General features: G+C 44.7%; 1 protein-coding gene across 2 annotated transcripts in view; it reads right to left on the bottom strand.

Annotated features, from left to right (window-relative positions):
* Positions 1 to 25,485, bottom strand: part of LOC138766222 (fibronectin type-III domain-containing protein 3A-like) — a 76,208-nt gene extending 50,723 nt beyond the window's left edge. For both annotated transcript variants that reach the window (XM_069943641.1, XM_069943642.1), the window contains exon 1: positions 25,351 to 25,485. The gene's annotated coding sequence lies outside the window, so the exon portion shown is untranslated. The remainder of the gene's footprint in view (positions 1 to 25,350) is intronic.
* Positions 25,486 to 26,144: the final 659 nt, after the last annotated feature.

Here is a 26,144-nt window from a genome sequence, read left to right as displayed (position 1 = left end):
AAAATTAAAAAAAAGAGTAAAAAATGTAAATCTGTATCGAATTAAGAGTCATGAGAAAAAGAAAAGCCACTGACTTGTGTAGAAGACGCCTACTGAGGACCTAACCGATGATCCCCATGTTAGCCCTAATGTCCTCCAAGCCCAATAATCTGGATTCCAACCAAGAACAACATGTGAATTGAGTGTTAGTTCTTACTGTATGTGCATGGGCTTCCTCTTGGTACTAAAATCCAAAAACATAAGTTGTAATAGTACACAGCAGTTATTGGGTATATTATATTGGGTATAATATATATTGTGCATATTCACGATGGGTGTACAAAAGAAATCAGAGGTATAAGTCCAAGGGCATTGGCGGTATCCAACTAGAGCCACTGACATATGCCAACATAGGTATCATGTGTCGACACCCAGTGGTACTGTTTTTGTGGGATTCCTACACTAGACTATGTTGTTCTATTTTTAAAAAAATGATGTATGTCCAAAAGAGACATAGCTACAAATGACTTGTACTCTACTTCTTCAGCCACTTTAGCCCATGTGGGTCAAACTACAGGCTGACCACCAGGGCAACAAGAGATTGAATACGGTCTTTAAAATGTAACCTGGGCCAAATGTATTCCCTATGAAAAAGGGTTAATGCTCACTTAAGGTGGTACATTAAGTAAGGCATGGTCTGTAACTACCAGTCAAGGAGGATTCTTTCGGCCATTTCCCATGTTCACAACAGTAATATAAAAGTAAACTATTTGGCACAATTCCTTTTATGTTCCACGACATGCTGAGCAAATGTCATCAGTTAACCTAGAGAACCCGGTTACCTGAGGCCCGCCAACTTTTCAGGGTGGCAAGAACTGTGAGATCTGTAAGGTAAAAGTTCATCTTTAATCTCAAAAATATATAGTCGGCAGAAATTCCACAACAATCTGGATGAAAGCCAGGAGTGAAAGTGATCAATACACAGGAAACCGCAAAACTAGTCGAGGATCTGGAAAGAGTTATAAAAACATTAAGGATGGAAGAAGTTGTACAAAGCATGGAGATGGTAAAACCAGCCAGTCTTCTTCCAAGTTTACAACAAAGGATTAACAAAGAACACCCGGGCACAATAGCTCCAGGACCTTGTTTCCGGCCCTGTGTTTGTACAGAAAAAAAAAAAAAAAGCTAGCAAAAGGTCACTTTGACCCTTTCAGCCAAGCCTGAAAAAGCCCGATGTGCCTGGGAATCCGCAGAGACTGTTTGTTTTGATGCTGATGTGAACCCTGACAGAATGCAAACGCTTTGTTACAAAGCAAACATTTGGCCAACGCGTCTCATGGAAAGATGTGGTGGTCGGGGAGCAGAGGGCCACGCTATGCACAACCATTAATCTACAAGGTTAAGACAAGAGATTTGCAAACTGAAATCTGAGGGCTACCAGTATATAAACCACCGTGGAACCTTCACGCTGACTGACGTTTAGCTCTGGTCTCATGCCAACATGGTCAATGACAGGCTAGGTGGCCCAACCAGCTAATGCTATACACGGCAAGTGGCTACAAGTGCCAGGGGCCCAAAGCATGCGTACCTTTAGGGGATTTTTCCACACCTTTAAAATCATAAATGCAACCTGAAGGACCATTATCCAGTTGGTCTACTACAAGGATAGGGAACCTCCAACCGGCTGCAAAACTACAATTCCCATCATGCCTGGCCAGCCCAAGCTTAGGCTTGTGATGAATCCATATGGCATACAAAGGACCCGTCTGATTTACAATGGAGGTCACTCGGGTTTCTGCCATGATAGGTAACAATCCAACCCATAGGTCCCTTTCACACATCTGTGGGTTCTGTGGCTACAGGCAGAATGGACCCATTCATTGGGGCCAGGTTCTATGCTGAAAAAAATTACAGACGAGCAATGGTAAAGGCTGCATTTTGACAGATCCAATTTTCTGAATTAAGAAGTCTAGCTGTTGCGGACAGGCTGCAAATGGCTGCGGGTGCACCGCCAAAGTCCTGTCCGCAGCAGGACTACAGATGTGTGAATGTGGCCCTAGACTATGTACCAGGCAAAAATCCACAGAAAAGTACAATAGAAGCAAAGCAGATGACTTTTTTTTTAACAAATATCATGCCCATGCTATGAATTTCTGCACAGACCGGTAGGCCACATTTCGAACCCTAAGTCATGTCGATCCCCAATTTTTTTATTTATTTTTTTTTACCTTGCTGTGGCGTTCAGGGTTAGTCACATGACCACTGCATCATGGGTATATGACAAAAGACGGATAATGCCAATCCTGCAATCACATTGGTATACATGAACATCAAGGCACGCAGCAATACCTGGCGGACCACCAGAGGAGCTTAATAGTTTTTCTTCTGTTACTGTATTTTATATTATTTCCATTCAGTCAGTATTCTTTCCACTTTAAGGCGGGTTCACACTCAAGAGATCCGCTGGAAAACTTTAAATAAATAAAGAATCTGCTGTAGACATCTCAATGGGATTCTTTCTACAGAACCTGCACAGAATTTTGACAATCATTAGCGAGATACACCGGACTGGATTATTCAGGTGCAGAAATTTTCTGCAGCAAATCTTCCGCACGTGAACCCTGCCTAAGGAGATCTCCCATAGGATGTCTGGCATGATTCAACACATTATTATTTTTTTTTTCTTTATACAGAAGTCGAAGGAAAGTCAAGCTCCTTCACGAAACAAGGGCAAAGGCCTGCATTTCTATGGCGTTCCATTATCTTGACACAATAAGATGAGATTTAGTTGTTTTATACAATGAACGTGTGAAATCCAAAGCTCAATTCTGCACCAAAACAAACAGCCAATGACTTTTTATGGAGGTCAATTAGTCTGAAAAGATTTTCAATGCTTCACCTAATCAGGGCCGTGATAATACGACCAGACGTTCACAGGTACAGGCTCACTATCTGAAGTGTCATGAAGCTGCCAGCTCCAGATAAGATAACAGGAAGAAATGATGAAAACGCTAATTACTTATTTTGAAAACTCTTTAACGGTAATTTAGACAGTTAAGTAGAGAGCGACAGACGGGAGAGTCAAAACACAGACTGGCCTACACGCAAGCATCGGTAACAGACACGGCTAAAAAAAGCTAAGGCAAACATCATGGGGGAGAGCAGAGAGAGTGGGGGGGGGTGGGGGGGGGGGGGGGTGGTAAGCCACTGCCAGACAGCTCCAGTGCCGCCATCTAAAAAAAAACCATAAATGTTTAGGCAGTTGATGTCAACTTTGCCGATCTTTCCCTCTTTTGAAATCTGCCATCGTGCAGAGTAACCATACGCGTTAAAAGGTTGTCTGATGTCAACAATTAGCAGGTCTGGGAAAACATGGATGCCTAGGTCATAGAGCTCCCTAGGGCTTCAACAAACTTCTTCAGATACCGGTATTCAAATACTGAATGGACTGGACCAGAACGTTCGGCATTTGATTAGCTGGGGCTGCTGAACTTGGATAAAGCTCTAAGGTTGTCTGGAAAACATGGATACAGACAATGACTATATCCATGATTTCCACATAGCCTTAGGGCTTTATCCAACTTCAGCAGCCACCGCTAATCAAATGCCGAAAGTTCAGGTTCGGATGGACTCGAGCATGCTCCAGGTTCGCTCATCTCTACCTTTAATACAAGATAAGTAGAACTTTCATAGGACAAACTGCCCCACGTAAAAAGCACTAGGATTGGCCAAGGAAAGCCAAAAAGGTGTACTCACTCAGCCAATTAGAAAAAGGAAGAGACTCCATGCACCCTCACAGTTGTATAGAGATATAACATGGGGACCATATGAGTCTAAGGGGTCTTGGAATGAACATAAAAAAGAATCATGCCATGTTCTATCCGATGAAGTATTACAGATGTGTTCGAATTTAAAAACATAACTCCTAGTGGCAGTATTTCAGAAATATCTCCCATATGGACCACCACAGTGCCTACGTAGTATGAAGCCTACACATACATGAGGCCTGAACCTATTTTCCTGGATTAGGGTTAACAGGAGATGAGTATTTTCTGACATATTACAGTGCAGACTGGGTGGGGACTGTAGTGAAAAGAACTTTCCCCGAGACGACAGATCGAGATTGTCCAAGTGATAAATGTCGAGAAGTGACCGGAGAACACCAAGTGATCTTTGTCATTGTGTAGTCTGGAAGAGAGCAGCCCACAGGCTAAAGCTCTGAGACTCTGAAAGTAAGTGAGTGGAAATAAATGACTACGATGCACAAAAAAAAAAAAAAACACAGAAGAGGAGGAGGAGGAGAAGCTGGCACATAACAGAAGATGAAGCAGAACGTCCTAAATACAATTATCCTAAGGCACTCGGTGCCAGTTCTGTACCAGGGCATGATTGATGACACAAGCACTATATTTCAGCTGGTGCGGCGGGATTAACCCTTTTATTATCCAAGAAAGGAAAATAATTTATAACCAGTAACTTGGTAACAAAAATACTTAAAGATATAGAAACAGAAAAAAAGTTTCTTATCCTCGAGAAAACACTAAGAATAGCATGAATATATGGTTTGGTGTGTGCACAGATTAGTTGAAAGTGTTATATGGCAACCAGGCATAGGAATGAATGAGACTATAAAGAGCCTATCAGTCATTCCTGATAAGAAGCGATAGGTTATCAGCACCACTTGTATTCCTGTAGATTCCGACCTGGAATGGGTAACTATGCATTCACCAACTCTCCTGGGATGTCGGGGAATCTCCATTGTGTTGAACACATTGTTGTCTGGACCTCCTGCCGATAATACATTTGATTATGGCTGAAATGGTCGATAATCGAAGCCAAAAACTTCCCCCATTTTATGTACTTTGTAAGACAACTCTGGAGCCATCTTCAGTTACTTAGGGATTAGAGATGAGCGATCCTCAAGCATGCTCGAGTCCATCCGAACCCGAACTTTCGGCATTTGATCAGCAGTGGCTGCTAGAGATGAGCGAACCGGGTTCGGGTTCGAGTCGATCCGAACCCGAACGTTCGGTATTAGATTAGCTTTGGCTTCTGAACTTGGATAAAGCTCTAAGGTTGTCTGGAAAACATGGATACAGCCAATGACTATATCCATGTTTTCCACATAGCCTTAGGGCTTTATCCAAGTTCAGCAGCCACCGCTAATCAAATGCCGAACGTTCGGGTTCGGATGGACTCGAGCATGCTCCAGGTTCGCTCATCTCTACTCATCTCTAGTAGGGATATCATACGTAATACCCGAACTGATGACCATACACAAGAGGAAGAAATGGTGGAAGAAAGCAACAACCTGAATAAATATTGACATGGGCAAGGACTGTATAAATCTGAGATATGACAGAAGTTGGGAATCGGTGCAGTAACCTTACGGAGCGCTGTTAGATCACAAGGTCTACATTACACCACCGCCCACCTGACATCAGAAAAAAAAGCAGATAACTTTTACAGCCCCAAGGGAATTTACTCTTCTCAAGTCCAGACAGACCAACTGGGTGCTGTCAAAACAATGGCTTTTACATTCCATTGGCAAAGCGGTGGATACGAAGCCAAGTAGGTCCAACACTTTGTGACATAACCCTGTCCATGTAATGGGATGACTGTAAAACACGTCACCTCAACTTAAAGTTGCAATTTGGCCATTGCTCCTTCAGGTTACGATCAGGAAAACAATGAGTTGTCCACCCATGGGCCGATACTCCTCACCCATCCGATGATCAGAACGGTATATGAACCAATCCCAAAAGATCCAAATCACTTAGCAAATGGTCTTGAATAGATTGGCGGTTCCTAAAAGAGTTATTGCCTGCCAGGATTTTCAGATAGCCAAGAGAACCTTTGTAGCTATTCTGGGCTTACCCAGAGCAAGTGCTGTCAATTTAAAGGGGTTATCCAGTGCTACAAAAACATGGCCACTTTCTTCCAGAGACAGCCCCATTCTTATCTCTAGCTTGGGTGCAGGTTTTGCTGCTCAGTTCCATTGAAGTGAATGGAGCTTAAAGAGGTTATCCAGCACTACAAAAACATGGCCACTTTCCCCCTACTGTTGTCTCCAGATTGGGCGGGGTTTTGAAACTCAGTTCCATTGAAGTAAATGGAGCTTAATTGCAAACCACACCTTAACTGGAGACAACAGTAGGGGGAAAAGTGGCCATGTTTTTGAAGCGCTGGATAACCCCTTTAATTGCAAATCGCACCTGAACTGGAGACAAGAGTCGTGTTGTCTCTGAAAGAAAATGGCCATGTTTTTGTAGCACTGGATAACCCCTTTTAGGGCACGTTTGTGTCATACATGTAATGAGTACATTGGGAAGTAGAGATGAGGAAACCTGAATGTGCAGCATTTGATTGGTGGCTGAAGTTGGATGCAGTCCTAAGGTACCCTGAAAAACATGGATACAGCCATAGGCTGTATCCATGTTTTCCAGGGCTCCCTAGGGCTACATCCAACTTCCTCAGCCACCTCTAATCAAAAGTTGCACATGCTCGAGGTTCACTCATCTCTAATGGGAAGGCTTCCAATATAAACGTTTAATGGATCTATAATTGCCAGAATTTACTTTTGACCTTCACTTGGTTGGTATATTTTAGTATGCTGAAAAAAAAAAGGAAGGATGGAAATACATAGTGCAAGAAAAAAGTATGGGAGAATAATTGCAGTGTCAGACTACACATTGGGTGTGTTTGTAGTCTGTAACCACGGAGACACATAGATCTACTTTGAAGCCATAAAAGACAAAAAGGAAGTATATGAGACGCGATTTTCAAGAGTTCTACTGAGTCCTCTATGCCACCGATCACATATACAGCACTGTAATGGTCCTGAATTGGAATCCCACTTATCAGCGACGACATCACCTAAACATTCAATTGTTTAGAGGGCATCTGTAAGCGTGCGCTGTCTCTCTTCATATGCTCAGAAGAAATCATCCATCTTGCGTTTAACCAGAAGGCTTCTAAAAAGGTCAGGAAGTTCAGGAATCCAAAATATGACAACTTTTGCTTTTTTGCAGAGATAACACTTTTAGCACAAATGACATGTCCAACGCAAGGCGCCAGATGACGGATTAGTCACAATGAATGTAGGACACCGAACGTTATTATTAAAGGGGTTGTCAAAATACAGTGTCACATACCAGAATCTTGGATTAATAGATGTGTGTCCTATGGTCAGGAACCTCAACTGTTACCCAGAACAGTCAGTGACAACTACAAGTGTCCCTCGCTCTGGGGGGACCCAGTCATAACTCCAAAAGCCCACCAACTCCAATAGGGGCTGTGTAATGCTTTATGTCTCCTGTGGTGGCGCTGCAGAGAAACTGAACACTCAAGTTTATAGTAAACCAACAGTGATCTTGTATTGATTAAAAGAACCCATTTCATGCTGCCCGAGACAACAAATCATTGGGGTGGTCCCTGGCAGTTTAAACCAGCCCTATACCTAATCAGGGAGATATCTATTGATCAGGGCTGGTGAGGGAGGTTAAAGATGCTAAGGACCGTCCTGATGATTCATAGTTCAGGCAGCATGAAAGTCAAGACAGGTTCCCTTAAAAGCGGCTGTCTAGTATCAGAAAAACATGTCTGCTTCCTTCCATAGACAGCGCCACACCTGACCTCAGTTTGGGAGTGATATTACAGCTTAGGGCCATTGAAGTGAATGGAGCTGACAAGTAATACCTCACACAACCTAAGAACGGGGTAGGTGCTGTTTTTAGAAGAAACTACCTAATCCTGGAAAACTCCTTTTTTTTTTCTAGTTAATTTTTCTTATTTTACTATGTGTACTTCTAAAATTTTTCTTTTCAGTTTCCCACTCAATAAACTGGGTTAAAGTTGACTTAAAAGGCTCTATAAGATTACCTTGGGCCTAGGACCTTGCGTTGCCTGTGGAGGCAGAATACTTACATGTTGTTCCAGTGCTGGCAGCAACATGTCTGCTAATTCCAATGTCAGGTCCTCAGGCGACCAGGTACCGGGATCAATGACCTCAGAGCTGAACTCTCTCACTGCATGAAAGTCCTTGATAGACAAAGACATTTCTAACATTTCCCATCATGGGAATATGTCTCCTTAAAGGGATTGTTCAACTAATGATACTCATAGTCTTGTGCCCTGCTACAGGAAATCTGAATTACTGGAGTGAATGGGGTCACCTGCTTAGGATATTCAAAGCAGAGAGTTGCTACAAAGAGCGTCTCTCACATTAAAGGACCTCACAATGACAGCCCCTGTTTATATGATCTAATATGGATGCAGCTCCAACGCAGACACCTAGGCCTACTGTCCCAGGTGATATTAATCGCCCTTAAAGGGTTTATCCAGCATTAGAAAAACATGTCCGCTTTTTTCCAGAGACAGCACAACTTGTCTCCAGTTTGGGTGGAGCTTTCCAACTTAGTTCCATTGAAGTGAATGGAGCTTAATTGCAAACTATACCTGAAGTGGAGAAAAGAGTGGCGCAGTCTGTGGAAGTGGTCATATTTTTCGAACGTTGGATAATCCCTTTAACCCTTAGGGGACACAGCCAGTTTTAATTTTTGCTTTTTCGTTTTTCCCTCCTCGTATATATAAGGCCATAGCGCCTGCATTTTTCCACCTAGAGACCCAAATGAGCCCTTATTTTTTGCGCAACTAATTGTACTTTGCTATGGCAGATGTAATTTTTGGTGAAATTGAAAAAAAAAAATTTTTTTTTGTATTTGGGGGGAGGTTTGTTATTACTCCGTTCGCCCTGGGGTAAAACTGACTTGTTATATATGTTCCTTAAGTTGTTACGATTACAACGATATGTAACATGTATAACTTTTATTTGATTTGATGGCTTGTAAAAAATTAAAACCTTTTAAAGAAAATATATGTTCCTTAAAATCGCTCCATTCCCAGGCTTATAGCGCTTTTATCCTTTGGTCTATGGGGCTGTGTGAGGTGTCATTTTTTGCCCCATGATGTGATCTTTCTATCGGTACCTTGATTGCGCATATACGACTTTTTGATCGCTTTTTATTACAATTATTCTGGATTTGATGTGACCAAAATGCACAATTTTGCACTTTGGAATTTTTTTACGCTGACGCCGTTTACCGTGTGAGATCAGGAATGTGATTAATTAATAGTTCAGGCGATTACGCACGCGGCGATACCAAACATGTTTATTTATTTATTTTTATTTATAAAATGGGGAAAGGGGGGTGATTCAGACTTTTATTAGGGGAGGGGATTTTGTGTTATTAAAAATACATTTTTCTTTTACTTTACACATATACTAGAAGCCGCCCTGGGGTTAGGGTTATTCCCCCTGGGGTTAGGGTTATTCCCCCTGGGGTTAGGGTTATATACCCTGGGGGACTTCTAGTATATGCACTCTGATCTCTCATAGAGATCCATGCAGTATAGTTATACTGCATGAATCCATGAGATCGGTGTTCTATTGCTTTTGGCTGCTGCAGCCAAAAGCAATAGAATGCTGAGCCGGGATCAGCGCCATTACGGCGATCCCCCCACTAGACCACCAGGGATGGATATGAGCAAGTATTTAGAAGCAGCTGTCAACTTTGACAGCTGCTTCTAAGTACTTAATTAGCGGGCATGGCGATCGGACCGTGCCCGCTAATAGCCGCGATCCCGGGCTACATGCGGCACCCGGCATCACAGCAGTTCAGAGGGGGGTCGCCGCGCGTCCTGGTGCAGCTATGGGTTAAGGGTGCGTTCACACCTACAGGATCCGCAGCAGATCTGCAGCAGATTTGATGGTGCAGATTTAATGCTGTGTTCAGTTATTTAAATGAAATCTGCTGCGGATCCGGTAAGTGTGAACGTACCCTAAGGGTTCAAACCCACTTGGCGGGTCTGCAGCGAGTCTCTTTGCTGCGTTTTTGCAGCGAGACTCGCTGCAGATCCCAGCCCTATACTTTCATTAGCAGAGAAATTTTGTCTGCTGCCCTCCCCATTAACCCCCTAGCCGCCGGACATTATACATTACCGGGTCCCCGTTCCTGCTTGCTTCGGGGCTCCCGGTGTCTTCACGGCCCGCCCGGCCAATCAGTGCGCTGCGGCAGGGCAGCGCACTGATTGGCCGGGCGGAACGTGCCGGGAGCCGCCGAAGCAAGCAGGAACGGGGATCAGGTAATGTATATCTTGCCCGCCCCCCCTGCAGCCCGATCGCCCCCAGCCGCATGATCGCCCCCCGCATCCCCCGGCCGCACGATCGACACCTTCCCCCCCCCCCCCCCCCCGGCCCGCGAACGATGCTGCAGGGGAGCAATCAGTGCTGGGGGGGGGGGGGGGGGGAAGGAGCAAGCAGGAACGGGGACCCGGTAATGTATAATGTCCGGCGGCTAGGGGGTTAATGGGGAGGGCTGCAGACAAAATCGCAGCAGGGATGTACATCCCTGCTGCGAGTTTCTCTGCTAATGAAAGTATAGGGCTGCAAAAACGCAGCAAGGAGACTCGCTGCAGATCCGGCAAGTGGGTTTGAACCCTAAAGGGGTATTCAGGCTAAAGAAAATTTATGTCCAATCGAGTGGTGTTAGAAAATAAAACAGATTTGTAAATTACTCCTGTTAAAAAAAAAAATCTTGCCTTCCAGTACTTATTAACTGCTTTATGTCCTGCAGGAAGTGGTGTATTTTTCCTAGTCTGACACAGTGCTCTCTGCTGTCACCTCTGTCTGGAGAGGTTTTCTATGGGGATTGTCATTGCTCTGCACAGTTCCAGACACAGACAGAGGTGGCAGCAGAGAGCACTGTGTCAGACTGGAAATACACCACTTCCTGCAGAACATACAGCTGCTGATAAGTACTGGAAGACTTAAGATTTTTAAATAAAAGTAATAAATCTATATAACAGTCTGAAACCAGTTGATTTGTCACTACAAAAAAAGCTGATTAAAAGACAAGGCCAAGGAGAGGGTGCAAAAACAGTGCCCTTGACTTCCCGTTCGCTGGCTAGTATTGCCACTTTCATTTCGTTACAAGTTAAAATGTGGGTTCTAGCGAATGGCTGGAGAGTGCACTGTTGCGTTGGCTGTATCTTCGTAATGCAGCAGGTCTCAGCAATGAGACCCATTGCAATCGATAACTTTTGACATGCCTCACAAACACACCAAAAGTTATTTATAATGCCAGGTACTCTGTAATGGAACTGAGCTGCAATACCACACACAAACTGAGGACAAGAGTGGCAATGTTTCTGGAAGATGAATACTGCCTATCTTACAGTGTCCGTAGAAGTTTTATCACAGTAGAATAAGAGATTGTAACAACCAGCAAGCTGTATCTCATATTGCGTCACTCAGGATATTTATATCTATGAAGATTATTCCTTCTAGGACTTGAAAGATTTTTACGGCATTCTCCGGAGATTCATTCCAGGTGCACTGTGGGTATTCTCCAGTGTATGTTCGGCAGTAGATGTATACTCTCTGAGGGTATAGATTCTGATTATGGAGACCGCCAACTGCACAGGGAGTCTTCCAAGCAAAGCTCGCTGGGAACTGGTATGCAAATTAGCTCTCCTCCACAATATGCTATTCCCCCAGATGTGACTACTCTGTAAGTCAATGCCTGAAATAATAAAGGGGTAGTTCACCAAAATATTTTTTATTTCCAATCAACTGGTGTCAGAAAATGCCAGAGATTTGTAATTTACTTCTATTAAAAAAAAAATCTGAAGTCTTCCAGTACTTATCAGCTACTGTATGTCCTACAGGAAGTGCTGTTTTCTTTCCAGTCTGGAAAGCAGTAGAGGTTTTCTATGGGGATTTGTTACTGCTCTGGACAGTTCCTGACATGGACAGAGGTGGCAGCAGAGAACACTGTGTCAGACTGTAAAGAATACACCACTTCCTGCAGGACGTGAAGCAGCTGATAAGTACTGAAGACTGGAGATTTTTTAATAGTAAATTAAATATCTGGCACCAGTTAATTTGAAAGATTTTTTTTTTTTTTTGTGAACTACCCCTTTAAGGAGCCATTTTAGCCAAACCAGAATCTCCTCTAAATGTATCTGCGTACAAAGACACCTACCTAATATCCGACACCTGATATTTCCAGCAAACAGAACTGTAGGGAAAGAAACACACACAGAACCAGCAGAGAAGAGGTAAAAGCCACCCGTATACCTGTATCGCCCATTGACGTATAAGGTTGCAGGCTGCCGCACTGTCTGACACAAAGGGAGAGAGAAAAACAAAGCAGCACTAATCCGGCTCCTTCACAAGTAACCGTATAATGTCAAGGTAATGACGTCATGAAAAATATGATTTCCCCTTGTGAATATTTCTAGACCATGGGAACGGCCGCCTGGCTCGCAGGACAGCGAGTCCTTAAGCTCAGTGTGATGTGGAAACCGGATAACAGATTAACCATAAGGCACGGTGGTGGCCGCACTCATTTACTCCTGGCAATGGTTAACTATAGGACGGGACTGCAATACTACAGTGGCGGGGAGGACGGATTTTAGGCCGGCGCTTCGTTGTGCTTGGGTACTCTATGGAAAATTGGCAAGTCCCCTCCTTATTATGTAACACTAGAAATAACTTGAAGGGGTAGCCCCATCACAAATAATATAGGACTTGTCAAGTGAAATATTTTTGCAAATACATTTAGGGTGCGTTCACACCTACAGGATCTGCAGATTTGATAGTGCAGATTTGAATCTGCATCAGATTTGATGGCCCAGAGTTAGGGGCCTATTCCACAGAGCGATAATTGGCCCGATTCGGCCGATTATCGCTCGGTGGAATAGAGAAAACGATCAGCCCATGATTGTGTCATCGGCTGATCGTTTATTTAGATCCAAACCTAAAATCATCGGTCACCCACGGCCTTGGGACCACCGCCAGAAGGCATCTCACCCACCCACGAGTTGTGAGGACGTCATGACCCGGGAAAAAGACTGTCTCAGCTGATGGACTGGCCGCTCCGCCAATCAGTGACTGGAGCAGCGTCCCTCCCCAGTCACTGACTGGTTAAGCAGCCAGTCCATCAGCCGAGTCGTGACGTGTCAGCGCCTTGGATATTGGAGCACAGAGGGGGTCCCACGGCCAGTTCTGTCCCTTACCGCGGGCACGGGGAAAAGTAAGTGTTTACCGCGTTTTAAAAATCGCTTAAAAATGGACTTTTCCTTTAGTTTAACATTCTAATATCCTGCTCTTTCCCCCCTATTGTTGACAGCTTGTTGTTTAGGTTACCGACCACCACTCTAAAAGCAGTGGTCTGGCTGGTGGTGTATATACAGCTATAATGTATAATATATAATATCTATAAACATGAACAGATTATATATATATATATATATATATATATATATATATATATATATATATATATATATACACATATATACACCAGACAGAGCACTGCTTTTAGAGCAGCGTTGTGGTCAGTCAAAAGTTTCGATCTGTTGGGGTCTAGGATCTCTACCGATCAGGAAGAGCAGGGAGAAGTGCAAGGCTTGGAGAAAGAAGTGCAAAGCCACACACTTCTCCTAGGTCTAATGATCTGAGGAGGTTAAAATACCAGACTCTGGCTGAACAAAAAATTTTTTTTTTTTTAATATGCAGGAAATGCCCACCACTCACAGTGACTGGCTGAGGTGGATGGGACAGGTGAGTATAACTTTTTTTTTTTTTTTAAATTAATTAATCAGCCAGTGCACATAACTATGCTGTGAGGCTAGACAACTATTTTAATAGCATTCCTCCACAATGAAGTCCCAAAACAGGTAAAATAATCTAAAAAAATTACAATAAAGTAACACCACAACTCAGCCATAATGCATCTGGTAAAGGGATTTTCCAAGAGTAGATTTCCAAGATTTCTTTCAGAAACATCACTCTTGTCCCCAGTTTGTGCAAGGTATTTCAGCTCAGTTGCATTAACACCAATAAAGCTGAGTTGTAATACCGCAAACAACCTGAAGACAAGAGTGGCGCTGATGTTGGAAGCAAAAACCTATTTTTTTTTTTTTTTTTTAAAACCCTGGATTAACTTAAAACTACTAAATGAATACACAAACCTGAATACATGGGAAAACTACTAAAGGATACAAGGGATGCATATTATAAGACCTTAGGCTGGGTTCACATTACCATCAACAACCAGTCAAAATGGGAAGCTGACGTATACATGCACGGACAGGCACGGGCCTCCCTGACTACGTTCGGGGGCCACATCTATAGGAGTATTATTATAGGATTATATGTGACGTTTTCCCGTCCTACAACTTTGTTAGTAAATAGGGCAGCATAAATATATGTCAGACTCCCAGGGTCGGTAACAGAGGTAGCAGCTAAAGGGTTAACCTTTGTCTTTTGACTGGGGAGGGCCCCATCCATCCCCTCCGGCCATAGTTCCCTCAGCCTCTCAGCGGGGCTTTCCCCAGTACAGAAACATGTTTAGATGTTATATAAACCATCTCCTCCTCGACTCCCAGGGGACAAGGACACGCGTATAGAAACCACTGATGCTGTAAACAAGGGGCATTGCCCCCGCACCAAGTCACAAGACGACCATCATTCTTCTAGAGCAGGTTACAAAACCTATATACAAATTAATATGGTCCTTGGGGGAGATTTATCAAACATGGTGTAAAGTGAAACTGGCTCAGTTGCCCCTAGCAACCAATCAGATTCCGCTTTTTATTTTCCAAACAGTCTGTGAGGAATGAAAGATGGAATCTGAGTGGTTGCTAGGGGCAACTGAGCCAGTTTCACTTTACACCATGTTTGATAAATCTCCTCCCTTGTGTCTAGATCAGGGATGGGAAACCTCCGGCCCTCCAGCTGTTGCAAAACTACAATTCCCATCATGCCTGGACAGCCAAAGCGAAGCTTTGGCTGTCCAGGCATGATGGGAATTGTAGTTTTGCAACAGCTGGAGAGCCAAGGTTCCCTACCCCTGCTATAACCCAGGGATTCCCTTGGTCCCAGGGAATCTACTAACAGTAAGCTAGTATTGCATAAAGCAGTCCTGGCTTATTGTTCTGTAAGTGGTGAATGAGCAACCCTAGTAACAATATATTTCTGGGCCCTTTATAATCTATGGCCTCACTCAAATCTAATACACAGAACATGCTATGCATGCTGTAGTACATGGTGGCTGCTAGAAGCATTACTACTGAGAGATGATATTATGCATCACAAAATGCACCATATGGCGGCACATGGAGCGCCTACAGGTCTGCGATAGGGATCAATGGATGCACCATGTGCCACATCTGTGCGTAAAGGAAGAAAACATAATGTAACTCCAAACCTGAATGAGTAAAGCAAAGTTATTCTTTTTATGTGATCCATCAGATACTACTGTGTTCGGGATGGGGAGAAAAGATGTTGCCAGATTTCCTTGGTAACCGATTATCTCCCCTAGAACAAACTAATGAGGCTATTGAAAGCCAAGAGCCTTAAGGAGTTATCCAGCAAAAATCTTTTTCTTTCTAATCAACTGGTTTCAGAAAGTTATATAGATTTGTAATTTACTTCTATTTAAAAATCTCAAGCCTTCCCATACTTATCAGCTGCTGTATGTCCTGCAGATAATGTATTCTTTTCAGTCTGACACAGTGCTCTCTGCTGCCACCTGAACTGTCCAGAGCAGGAGAAGTTTTCTATGGGGATCTGCTGCTGCTCTGGACAGTTTCTGACGTGGACAGAGATGTCAGTAGAGAGCACTGTGTCAGACTGGAAAGAACTCATCACTTCCTGCAGGACATTCAGCAGCTGATAAGTATGGGAAGACATAAGATTTTTAAATATAAGTAAATTACAAATCTATATAACTTTCTGAAACCAGTTGATTTGAAAGAAAAAGATTTCCACCAGAGTACCCCTTTAAAGATTCAGCTGGTCCTGCAAAAATTGTCAGGTTTGGCTGACACATCTAACGTGTATGCTGTGCGTTATGCCTGTGTAAGTTCCTCCTGTAACAGATCACGTTTAAAGGAAAGTAAAGCGAAGCATGCATTGCTAGCCCTTCAGTCAAAATGATGGACAGCAGGACAGAGCCCAACAAGCCCCCTCATAAGTCACTTTGGTCCATCAATCACCATTGCGTCCATCTTGTGACAGATCCATTACAGTCTGGACCATAAAAACACAACTCCCAACGCAACCAATGGCTGGTCTCACATGGCAGTATTTGGCTCAGTATCCGTAAGCCAAAACCACGAAACAGCAGAATCTTTTCCATCACATTTTTTTTTTATTCTCCATAGTTTCCACTGATTTTGGCTACTGGTGTGAAGACATCCTATGACACAGGGGTAGGGAACCTTGGCCCTCCAGCTGTTGCAAAACTATAACTCCCATCATGCCTGGACAGCCAAAGCTAAAGCTTTGGCTGTCCAGGCATGATGGGAGCTGTAGTTTTGCAACAGCTGGAGAGCCAAGGTTCCCTACCCCTGCTATAACCCAGGGATTCCCTCGGTCCCAGGGAATCTACTAACAGTAAGCTAGCATTGCATAAAGCAGCCCTGGCTTATTGTTCTGTAAGTGTTGAATGAGCAACCCTAGTAACAATATATTTCTTCCTATTGGTCTTTTTGAATACAACAATATAAATGGAAAACAAAAATGGTGAAAAATGTTGATGGTTGACGGGCACTTCTAAGGCTCTGGATTTACAATGAGCATAATAACCAATTAAAGGATCAACTATGATCCATTAAGATGACTAGACTGTACATGATAGATCCAGTCTCGTATGTCATGACTAATTTAATGGGTCAAATATGAACCTGTGTCGCAAACTTTGTTAGGATTCTTCTTACTAGTTAGAATAAGGTCACATGCTACCCCACTGTGACCAGCTACCTGATGGAAAACAATGTAAGTGTGAACACAGCCTAAGGCTCTCCTTGTCTGTCTGATTTTATTCTATAAAGATCTTTAAAGGAAAAGATGAATCTACCCTATTGCCGAGGAGACGCAGAGGATGAGGGTATGTCTCTTACCTTCCTCCTGCACGCTGTTCCTATGCAGTTAGTCATTTGTTCCACGGTTAGGTGAGACCGTTAGGAGCACTACCCGTCCCCATGGTGTCGATCCGGCTTGCTCCATTCATCCATCGTTGTCATCGGCTGATCGTTGATATAGGTTCTGACCTATAATAGTCGGGCGCCGACCGCGCACCGCTATGTGTAATAGCGGTGCCTGGCCGATGCTGACAATATGCAAAGAGGAACACATACCTATCCAGGCTGCAGGGCTTCTCTTCCTCTGTGCTTCTCACCGAGTCCCGTGTGCTCGGCTTCAGAGCGGCCTGTCTCAGCTCGCAGGCCGCTCGGCCAATCACAGGCCGGGACCGCCGCGGCCAGTGATTGGCTGAGCGGCCTGTCAGCTGAGACAAGCCGCTGTGAAGCTGCAGTGCGCGGGACCTGGGGAGAAGCATAGAGAAAGAGGAGCCTGCAGCCTGGATAGATATGTATACAGTTTAAACAAGGGCTGCAAGGACATTGGTAACGATGTCCCTACAGTCCTTGTTAAACGATTATCGGGCCATGTAATAGGCCCAGTAAACGAGCTCCTGTGTAATAGTACCCTTACTGGATCATGGGGCACACGACTAACTGCTCCGGAACATCGCTAACGAGGACAGTAAGAAACTTACCTTCATCCTCTGCGTCTCTTGTGCAATAAGGACATATCTGCAGGTTAGATATTCATATTTTTCTTGTCTCTATTCTGGCTTCTTAGGAGACATAATCCACAAGAAGCCTAAATTGAATCTTGGTCAGAACCCAGGCTGTTAGCTGCCCATTAATGTGTAACTATAGGGAAAGCCATCTACTCTTCCTGCCGAGACTTAAGGCCCATTGTTCTCCAGTCATCTTAAGATCCACTTTGCATTGCAGAGCGGCGAGCTAATCACCGAACATCGCAACGACAGGTAAAGGAGATCTGATATCTGCGGGAGAACAAGGAAATCTCTGTTCTTCTATGGGAAAGAGAGAGTATCTATAGGAGCAAAAATAAAGCCAACCCAGCAAAGTATTAGCTTACTCATTTTTTGAAAAGGCTATTTATAGGCGAGCAGAAGGTCTGCCAGGAAACACTTCTAGACGTTCATTATTCAATGTCATTGCCAAGGTATTGCCTGGAAAGAGCCTAGGCCAAGAGAACCAATGCGGGTGGGTGAGGGGTGGGCCAGCTTGTTACAACACTACATGAGCAGGTACACCTAGGTGTTGCACTTGTGACAGATTGTCCTGTGAAATCATATGGAAAGAAACACAAGGTGGAAAGAAAAAAAAAAAAAGTTTGCTCATCTGAGCAACAGGCGGCCGACGTAGCCGGCGGCGCACATTCACTCCGTGCTACAGATTTTAAGAAGGATCGGGATTCATTGTTATGGAATTCAACCCAGACGCCCTGGGACGGCTTAGAGAATGGAGAACTTGAGGCTGCATCATATGGAAGAGAAGGAGCCGATTGCCAACGACACAGCTGTTTTACTGAAAACGGCCATACTCGCCAAAAAAATGAGAACATATCATAGGTGGGAACAGCTGGAGAGCAACGCATCCAGTTCTGGAGAATGGCAGGTCTTAAAGGGGAAGTTTAATTTATAAGATTGTTAAAGTGACACTCCAGCAAAATCTTATTTTATGTTCCCAGCATTGTGCTGGTACAAGTACCTGACTACCCTGCTTAGTGGCCGTTTCCTTATTACGCTGCAGCCCCAATTCACAAAGACCAGAAGTAACTTTCCCAATGTAATCGTATAAGACGCTCATAGATTTGCGTTAAAGTGACACTTCTGATGCATATGTTAACCCCAGTGTCAACTGTATGGTCACACTGAGCAGCAGCAAGAACCAGAGGTGGGCACTCTATCAGGGAACCAGAGCACCCCGTAACATTTTGATGGATGTTAAGATTTTTTTTAAATATATATATAAAAAAAAAGTATTTCCCAGAAACTGCGCCACTCTTATCCTCAGTTTATGACTAGTATTGCAGCTCATATCAACTGAAGGGGACAAACAGAGTAATATCGTATATTGTATATCGTATATTGTATATTGTAATATCACACACAACCTGGGGACAGGGGTGGCGCTGTATTTGTTTTCCCTTTTTTCTCTCCTAACTGATCCAACATCGGACATGGAGAGATGTAGCAGGCTAGCAGCAAGTTTGGCAGTATAGTTAGGGAGGCAACGGTAGTACAACTGGTGGGTATTGTGCACACTCCTATTAATCATAGAATTCATAGGCACCCAGTGTAATATGGATGCCGCCAAACCTGGGCATAACTATAGGGGGTGTAGAAGTAGCACTTGCACCTCGGCCCTATGCCAACTACCTTATAAGAAGACACCAATTTATAGATATACAGTATATATAACATGATAGGTTGATACCTCTGCCGCCTGGCACATGTGTACAGAATCTGTATTAAATGATATCATATATTACATCTCTTAATGTCCTATGTCAGGTCAAATAGGAGAGTATAAGCCAGGGGTAGGGAACCTTGACTCTCCAGCTGTTGCAAAACTACAACTCCCATCATGCCTGGACAGCCAAAGCTTTAGCTTTGGCTGTCCAGGCATGATGGGAGTTGTAGTTTTGCAACAGCTGAAGAGCCGAGGTTCCCTACCCTTGATATAAACAGAGCTATGCTTAAACTTAATGTAGACATTACTACGACAGGGCACGATGAGAGTTGCAGTCCCACCATGGCTTGTAGACCACTTTCCTATACAAACCAACTAGGTTACTCTAGATATGTTTTCAGCCAGTTTTTTTTTTTTTATCTAATGTTTTCCTGGAGTTACAGCTTGATGTCTGCCGACAGCGATGTACAAGACTCATTACAGAAGAGGCCTTAAAGGGATATTATTAACTGTGGACCCCACAGCCCCCCGGCTTCTATGTCACAAAGCTGCTGGACGGGTTTCTCTTTTTCCCCTGAACCGTGATGCTAGCGTCAGGCGGCCTCACGCGGCTGATAAAGCCTATATTTGGATAAACTGTTGAGTCAGGCATTTCCTCTGCTTGTCATTACCAGCATTCTGAGAAGGACACTCATTTCCAGATAAGTGTCAATAAGGAAATTACAGCAATAATAATGTGCAATATGCTATATAAGCATCACGCTATGTAAAGGAATCAACTAAAAAAAAAAAAAAAAAGGCAAAAAAAAGCCACTCCAGGACACAACGACTACAGCAGACTCATACATACATCACTATATATAGCTTCAAGCCAGACGCCGTGCACGGGTAGACTAAGTTGTGGACATTGTATTAGTCCGACATATTTCTGCCATACAGTGATGAAGCCGAGTTCATCAACCAGCATTCACCTATAATATGGGTACACAGTAGACTCAAGCCTGGCGTACAGCGTGGCAGCATGCCAGTTTTATTAACTATGCCCCATTAAATTCGTGTTCATGTGCAGCACAGAACTGAATAAACCCATAAGACGCAAGAGATCAGATCAATACACAGATCTCTTAAAGGGGTTATCCAGTGCTACAAAAACATGGCCACTTTCTTCCAGAGACAACCCTACTCTTGTCTCCAGTTCGCGGTTTGCAATTAAGCTCCATTCACTTCAATGGAACTGAGCAGCAAAACCCGCTCAAGCTGGAGACAAGAGTGGGGCTGTCTCTGGAAAAAAGTGGCCATGTTTTTGTAGCACTGGATAACCCCTTTAAGGTGTTTTTACACAGGCTGATCTATACCTGTAAACAAGCACCAATCTAGCAGATCAACGCTGGAGTCTTTACATGGCCAGATTAGTCAAAGGTCAGGCTACATGAACATTTAACATTCAATCACATAACGGCAATCACTGTCCGCCATACTGGGCAACGTGCGTCCGCCAATGAAGATTTAAATTACCACACAAACAAGCTGATCACTGGCCTTTCTACACCAAACAAGTATCCTAAAAATCGGCCCATGGAACCGAGTTTTAATTTTATGTTGACACAAAGGGGGAGATTTATCAAACTGGTGTAAAGTAGAATTGGCTCAGTTGCCCCTAGCAACCAATCAGATTCCACTTCTCATTTTCCAAAGAGTCTGTGAGGAATGAAAGGTGGAATCTGATTGGTTGCTAGGGGCAACTGAGCCGGCTTCACTTTACACCATGTTTGATTAATCTCCCCCTAAATGCACGGGAACGGCACAGAGGATAAACAGACATACCTTTACCCTCGGCGCCTCCTGCGCCTTAGGGAGATATCAGCAGGTTAGATTCGTCTAACCTGCTGATAGTTCCCCTTTAAAAAGGACAATTTACAGTTCAAATAATTACCCAAAAAAGTATTTTTTTTTTGTAGATTCTATCAAGTGCAAAGGAAAAAAATGGAAGAATGACATCAAACTGAACGCAACGTCCTCTTTTCACATGTTATCTGGGCTGTGCTTTTGACCCCAAAATGGCCGATTTGGAAACTGCCTAATAGCATTAAAAAAAAACAAAAACAAAAACATTGAAATGCAATAAAAGGCACAAGATGGACCAAGTGACAGAAACATATTAATATTTTTAAGGCTGATAGAAGAGTGTGTACATGGTCTTACAATGTGCCAGCAGCCTACAGTTCATGAGCACAGGGCTGCAGAGCATTCCTCCTCCTCCTTCCTCCAGACATCTCACCTGTCTGGTCTCCATTACCACAAAGCATTCCTGAAGGGGGGGTGCTGAAATGGTGCAAAAATCCAAGTGTGCTCATCCAGCTACCTCCATTGTCTCTATACAGGAGAATAAGATGTATAGCGACCACCTAGAGGCTATTTCCAGCCTCCACAGATTCTGTCAGAAGTCATGGAAGAAGGATTATGGGACTAACTACTACTACTATGGGACACTACTACTTCTATAGCGGTTGTAGCAGAGTTGTGCAGTGGATGGAAGATCTCTGTGTAAACTCAGTGAATGGAGCTATCCATCCCATGAGCGCACAGTCCGTCATTGTATGAACAGTCCGTGAGCCATGCTTTCATCACGTACAATTATTATCAATTATCCTCATTGGGATCTAAGGAATAGTTACTTCATACAAAAGCTCAATAGTGGCCTATGGCGACTTCACAACCCAGGGTCAGGCTCTGCCTACAGAAGATCCGGCCCATAGGTCGCAAACATTTGACGATCTGGCCGTCCCATTCTATTTAGGCAGATAGAATGGAGCCTATGGGACGTCCAGATGTTCAAGCGGGAGTGCACACGGAATCTGCGCAGATTGCATAGTGTGCCCAGGCCATTACACCACGATTCGTGCAATGTAGACCGTAATTGGTGTATCCTTATCTACATCCGCTTAAGATGTTAAACTGGTAAAAAAACAAAATAGTTTGCTTTGATTTGATTCACGTTTTTTACAGACGTCACGGATCTGACATCCGTGAAAAACACAGATCCCATAGACTTCTATTGGCTAATCCGGGCCGTGATCACGCCCGTGTATTTTTCCCAGGTACGGATCGTCTGAGTAGACTCATAAAGTTCAATGGTCCTTAAAATTGTCCGTGGTCGTGGACAATTTCACGGAACGTGCAAATGCAGCCTTAGTCTGGACATAGGCTTTTAGAATTCTCATGGACCCATCCAGCATTACTGAACTGTATGGGCCAAACATGAGCACACAGACATATACTTTATGCCCATTGAAGGAATACCATGCTACATTCTTTTCCTTATCCATGGGATACTACTATACTGCACCTTCTTCTATATGAGGCTCAGCAGCAATACCACAACCAACCTGTGGATAGGTGTGGCGCTGTTTCTGGAGAAAACACAGATGTGTTGTACGCTCCAGGGATAATGGTGCTGTGATGTCACCCTAATCCACTCAATAATAAGTATATTTCCAGGTGTTCTTATAGCACTTGTTTTAAGCCCAAGAATACCTTTAAACCAAACTGCCAATAGGATGAAAGCCTGGTCCAATGATATCACCAAAACAATCAGCGATCCCAAATATGTGGCTCTCCAGATGTTGCAAAACTACAACTCCCAGCATGCCCAGCAGGCTGCCAAGGAATGCTGGAGGTTGTAGTTTTGCCACTGCTGGAGGACCCCAGGTTGGACACAGCTGTGAAATGTTTGGTCATTTTATTATTACTGGGGACTATAACTTACAGCAGTGATCTCCATCCTGTAACCCTCTAGATGCTACAAAACTACAACTCCCAGCATGCCCTGATAGCTGCACTAAAGCTAAAGCTTCATCTACTGACAATACCAGAGAACCCTGGGAGTCAATGATACATGCAGCTCTTCAATGCTGCAAAACTACAAGCGGCATGCCCTGACAGCTGCACTAACCACAGCATCACCATCAAGAGTAAGACCCAAAACTACAACTCCCAGCATGCCCTGACAGGTGCACTAACCACAACATTACCATCAAGAGTAAGACCCAAAACTACAACTCCCAGCATGCCCTGACAGGTGCACTAACCACAGCATCACCATCAAGAGTAAGACCCAAAACTACAACTCCCAGCATGCTCTGACTGCTGCACTAACCACAACATCACTGAAAGTCCCAACCTGTGGGGAAAACCAAAACCCCCAGCATGACCTAGGAGCCACAGGCTGCCGGGACATGTTGGGAGGTGTCGTTCTACAACAGCTGGAGAGTTGGAAATTTTTTTTTATTTTTTTTTTTAAACTTAACTGTGGCTCTCCAGCTGGAGTAAAACTACAACTCCCAGCATACCCTGACAGCTGCACTAACCACCACATCAGGAGAAGACGACAAAGTTTGATTTACCAGAACCCCAATCTATGGCATTTCAGCTGATGGAAAACTACTACTCCCAGCATGCCCTGACAGCCACAAATCTACCATCAGGACAAAGAAAACTAACTAATGATACCAAAGTCTACTGAAGCCATTGATCCTCACTATGACAAAACTACAACTCCCAGCATTCCCTGCCAGCCTGGCTTCCTATGAGCTCCAGGATGAAGAGTCCTGCTGTGTTATAGCCCCCAGCACTGGGACAACCACAAGATACTGGGAACATCAACAGACACTAAACTTTGTTACTTTTATACAACTGTATACAGTGTATCCCCACATCTCCCACAGTGTACCCCCACAACTGTATACAGTGTATCCCCACATCTCCCACAGTGTACCCCACAACTGTATACAATGTATCCCCACAACTGTATACAGTGTATCCCCGCATCTCCCACAGTGTATCCCCACAACTGTATACAAATGCATCCCCACAACTGTATACAAATGTATCCCCACATCTCCCACAGTGTACCCCCACAACTGTATACAAATGTATCCCCACATCTGTATACAGTGTATATCCCCACATCTCCCACAGTGTATGCCCACAACTGTATACAGTGTATGCCCACAACTGTATACAGTGTATGCCCACAACTGTATACAGTGTATGCCCACAACTGTATACAGTGTATGCCCACAACTGTATACAGTGTATGCCCACAACTGTATCCCCACATCTGTATACAGTGTATATCCCCACATCTCCCACAGTGTATCCCCACAACTGTATACAAGTGTATCCCCACAACTGTATACAAGTGTATGCCCACAACTGTATACAATGTATCCCCACATCTCCCACAGTATATCCATCCATAAGGAGACCAGTGAGTTCCTGAATAGCCACAATCCACCACTCTGCCCCCCATAGCCCTCTCCCCTGCCCCCCATAGCCCTCTCCCCTGCCCACCCCCCTGGTGCTGACATTGGAGCCCGCCCGCAACAAGTAACTGTCCATAGAGGTGACGTCAACCATAAAGTCAATAGCCCTTTGTTATGACTTGGACTATGGGGGGGGGGGGCTGAATGAGGAAAAGGACACTAAATAGTTCCTAAAATAAAGAGCCCCAAGTAACACGAAAGATTCCAAACTAATGTGAGAAAGAAGTGAAAGAGAAGAAAAAAAGAGGAGGAGGAGGAGGGGGAGAGAAGAAAGTGAGCAGGGAGGGCGCAGGAACCTCTCCATCTGCAGTCACTGAAGCCTACGTGGCATTTCCAGGAGGCAAAGACAAGAGGGAGGGGGGCTTCAGCCTGAGAGGGCACCGAGGGGGCAAATCCCAGAGTCTGCCCTCAGCCCTAACCCAGTGCCCGGCTCTTAACCCCTTCCACCCCGGCAGATCAATGCAAACCTTCCATTAACTCCCTCCTCCCAGTGCAATGCAAATAATAAAATCCCAGCATGGCATGATGGGGGCTGGTGATGCCCAGGCTGGGTGGGGGGCTGGTGGTGCCCAGGCCGGGGGTGCGTGTCTGAGATGCAGCTGTGGGTGACCCCCCTGTTGCCCTGGATGGGGCAGATGCAGCCGGGTGGGTGGAGGGTGATGCACCGGGTAGGGGCGGCAGGGCTTACCTGTGTGCAGTGGGTAGGGGAGGCGGGGGGGAGAGCCGATCGCCCGGTGGCCGCTTCTTCCCTTGCTCCGTGCTGTGTCCCCCGGGGCCGCTACAATCTCAGTGCGCAGCTCCTCCACTGCCGGGCTGCAGCGCCATGCTGGAATGCGGGGAGTGCGCAGGCGCAGAGGGGGCCGGGCACAGGCAGCCCAGACAGGACCTGCCCACTCCCTGGCAGAGACATTACACTACATCCCCCTCCTCTGTGCACCGGGGACAAGCCAGCTGACCCCCTCCTCCTCCTCCTCCCCTGTGCAAATAGTTTCACTGCATGGGAAATCCACACACACAGCCCCCTCATTGTGCACACACTGCTGAGGCCTGGCTCTGGGCTCTGCATGGACAGGGTGGCCCTTAAAGGGGAGAGGGGGGGGGGTCCAGGATTAAAAAACCTCTAAGGGGGGGGTCTGATTATAGTAGATATACCCTCCTGTGGGGGGAAAGGAAGTGTTCCCCAATCTGGGCCTTTCCAGCTGTTGTGAAACTACAACTCCCAGCATGCCCTAAGAGCAGCTCTCCAGCTGTTGTAGAACTACAACTCCCAGCATGCCCTAAAAGCAGCTCTCCAGCTGTTGTAGAACTACAACTCCCAGCATGCCCTAAAAGCAGCTCGCCAGCTATTGTAGAACTACAACTCCCAGCATGCCCTAAGAGCAGCTCTCCAACTGTTGCAGAACTACTACTCTCAGCATGCCTTACCATCTGCACTAAGCCTCACCTACTGACAGGACCAGACAGTGATCAATGTGGCTCTCC

The sequence above is a fragment of the Dendropsophus ebraccatus genome, chromosome 10 (genome assembly GCF_027789765.1).
Source record: "Dendropsophus ebraccatus isolate aDenEbr1 chromosome 10, aDenEbr1.pat, whole genome shotgun sequence".
Classification (NCBI taxonomy): Eukaryota; Metazoa; Chordata; class Amphibia; order Anura; family Hylidae; genus Dendropsophus; species Dendropsophus ebraccatus.
Note: the sequence above shows the minus strand (reverse complement) of the source record. Positions and strands in the feature narration are given on the sequence as shown.